A 3,637-nucleotide genomic window follows, 5' to 3' on the forward strand; every position below is an offset into this window, starting at 1 on the left:
AGAAGCCCCTTTATAAAGGTCACTCAAATTAGAAGAGACAGCGCAAGGAAGGTGCGACATAAAACACAGCTGGAGGCACTTTTGTGCGACAGTATTGAATCCCATATTGTTGCTATGAAGTTCTGCCTACACTGTTTGGGTACACAAAGAGGACTTGTGGGCTTCTTGTTATTTCTTCAGACGCCTCCATGGGTGCTGAGTCAGTCTCACTTCCTGAATCCACTTAGGCTATTAGTGCTTCTTCCCATATAAGCAGCTGTTGGCATGTGCTGGCATCTCAAAGCTGCTCTTAACATCATGCCTTCCACGGCAGTATAGACTGTTCTAACGGTATTTTCAGAGTGAAGGTCTATTGAGGCTTGATATCTACTACTTTCTAGACGCAAAGATGTTGGAAACGGCTAGCCAGGGAATTCTGAAGCCATTTCAACTACTTATCTATAAGGACTCTGCCCATCTCTGGTGCCGTGTTGTCTTCCAAGCAAGCCCTGAGTATCCTCAGACCTTTGTTTAGCTTGTTGTTTAGTGATGAACACAAGATGCTTGTGACTTATACAAATGACATGGAACTGTACTTAAGAAAGTCAGTGTCTCAATAGGATTGGAATAGGACAATGTCTTTTCTTTTGTGTTGAGGCGATGATGTCACTTGTGTTCCCCTTGCGGTCAACGGATCACATTTTTTACTCTTCCAGAAAAGTTGCTCTTCTGTGAACTTTAATAGAAGAGGGACAAAGATTTGATAAGATTTAGGAAGGTAGCTGGATTCTACGCAATTAAAGAGAAGAGAGAAAGTTTCTTCACCTGATTATGTGCTGGTATTCTGGTTTTCATCAGCTAAAATTATTGAAAAGACAAATATATATATGCGTGTATATTATATATACACGCATATATATATATATATATATATATATATATACACACACACACAACAAAAGTGAGCTAGTTACAGTGTGGGTGTGTCCAGAGCAGGGCGGGAAGTGCAAAATAAAATAAAGAGTATTGGATCTGTTGGTGAAGACTTTTCATTTAAGATTTCAGGTTGGAGATTAGCCTATAAGGTACAAGTCTTAAAAAAACAAATAGGTGGGCCTGGAAAGATGACTCAGCAGTTCAGAGTGTTTTAGTACTCTTACCAAGGGCTGATTTCAGGCCCCAGCATGCGCATCTCCCAAACTCCAGCTCCAAGGGGACTCGTGCATTTAGCCTCTGCAAGTACCTACAGCAACATGTGTGTACCCACACACATACACATAATAAACAAAAATGTTAATCAGCAAGATTCTTGGGGGTGTATATGTACTCATTTTAAATCTCCAATGCCAGAACCAAGCAATCATTGTTTTTCATTTAGGGCTGCAGGGGATTCCAGATCTTTGCAGTCCTAGGGGTTAATGAGGCCAACAGTATAGGCTCTAGAGATCATGTCAACATGGCAGTACTTATTGTGTCCTTTATACTGAGGGAGTAAGAAAGGGAACAGGTTTAAGAGTTTACATTGTTGCTATGGGTTTTTGCTACCTGAGAATAATCCTTAAGACAGCAGCATCAGCATGACCTCAGAACCAGGGGCGCGGCTCAAATGGTTGAGGTGTTTGCTCAGGTCTAGCAACCTGACTTCAATCCTTGAACCCCACAAGGTGGCAGGAGAGAACTTACTCTTCTGACCTCCATACTGTGTGCTACATTAGTGCCTGCGCATGCTCACACACATACAAAATAGAAAACAAACAAACAAACAAATAAATAGTAAATAATAAATACAATTTTAGAAATGAAGAATCCTAGGCACTCCCTCTTCCCCCTGATAAGCTGCACTCTTCCCTGTAACAAGATGCATGTAGGCCTCAGGAATAGCTGGGATCGATGGTTAAGAAACCAGAGTAGAATGAGAAATGGGCATGAGGCTGGAGGCTTGCTCAAGTTCGGCATGGAACCAGCAACTGAACCACTTCATAATTCAACTACGAACCACTGCAGCCCTGCGCTTCAGTGTGGAAATGCATGTCTGTAGCCCAAACACATGGGAGTCTGAGGCAGGAGAATTAAGATTTCCAAATTGCAGAACAAATATATAAAAAATATTAAATACTGCATGAGGAGTTCTTCATCCCCCTGATAATGGTCAAGAATTTCCTTCAGATTTCTGATAACGACCTAGAGTTGTCCCACTGTCTTAGACTGCATCACTATATTCATGAATAAGACTCTAATCACAAAGATCCACCTGCCTCTGCCTTCTGAGTTTGGAGATTCAGGGCATGTGCCAGTTCTCCCAACCATAGGATGGTGATTTTTTTCTTTATTATAGGAATATCACTCTGAGAATAAAAAGCAAGGATAAGATGGGAGTCATTCTAGAGGGAAATTCTGAACCTGGTCTTGTGCCAACTGAATTCATTGTAGGAATGAAGGAAGGTAAGTGAGTCAATGGAAATGACGTGAAGACAGAGAAGGAAAGATGGAAGAGAACTGAGAAACAAGAATGACGGATGTCTAATAGTCCAAACAGCCAGAGAAAGGCTCAAGAGTAGCGTGTGACCTTCAGCTTTGCTGGGGTGATGCACTGAAGGTCAGTGGGCACTGGGCATGGTTTTCCTGGGAGATTTGTGACGTCGGCATGGGGAAGCTGTGCAGAGGACTGCAGCACCTCTTGCTTGAAAAGAATCAGAGATGTCAAATTTTAGTGCTGCAGCAGGAACAGACAAGGCAGATGACTCTATCCAGATCCTACAAAGCTGGGATTGTTTCAAGTTCCCTTTTCTGTTCCCACCGCTCTTGACTTTTCATGGGCTGGAAAACTTCCGTGAAAGACACAGGGTGGTGTGTTCCCAAAGAGCTGAGCCTCATGAAGCTGCAGAAATAAATGCAAATGACCAGAGAAAGCCTGGATAGGAAGCTCACATTCTTTTTTTAAATTTTTTTTATTTAAAAGTTTTTTTTTTCATTTTTACATACCAACCACAGTTGTGTTTCCTTTTTCTCCTCCCACTCTCTCCCCACACATTCCTCCCACCCACCCCCCATCTACTCCTCAGAAAGGGTAAAGCCTCCCACGGGGAGTCTACAAAGTCTGTTATATCAAGTTGAGATGGGATCAAGCCCCTCCCCCCTGTATCAAAGCTGAGTAAGGTATCCCTCCATAGGGAATGGGCTCCAAAGAGCCAGTTCATGCACTAGGGATAAAGTCTGTAACCACTGCCCGTGGCCCCACAGACTTCCCAAGCCACACAACTGTCGCCCACATTCAGAGGACCTAATTAGGTCCTATGTAGGTCCCCCAGCTGTCAGGGAAACCCACATTCTTAACTCACTTTAAAGCTAAAGGAACACTCAACGTTGTGGTTTTTAACTCCACCTGTTCTGGATGGGTGTGCTAGATGACCTTGATTGTCAACTTGATGAGTTTAGAATCACCTTTGAAACAAATCCCTGCGCTTACCAAGGAGGGAGTTTCTTTTTTTTTTTTTGTTTGTTTGTTTGTTTTTTTGTTTTTTTTAAATGTAATTTTTATTGAAAAAAAATTTCCGCCTCCTCCCCGCCTCCCATTTCCCTCCCCGTCTCCCTTTTCCCCCCTCCTCCCTCTCCTCTCCCCCTCCCCCCACTCCTCTCCCCCTCCCTCTCCAGTCTGAGG

This window comes from Alexandromys fortis, unplaced genomic scaffold (assembly GCF_014885135.2).
Source record: "Alexandromys fortis isolate MF-2015 unplaced genomic scaffold, M_Fortis_MF-2015_v1.1 scaffold_120, whole genome shotgun sequence".
Classification (NCBI taxonomy): Eukaryota; Metazoa; Chordata; class Mammalia; order Rodentia; family Cricetidae; genus Alexandromys; species Alexandromys fortis.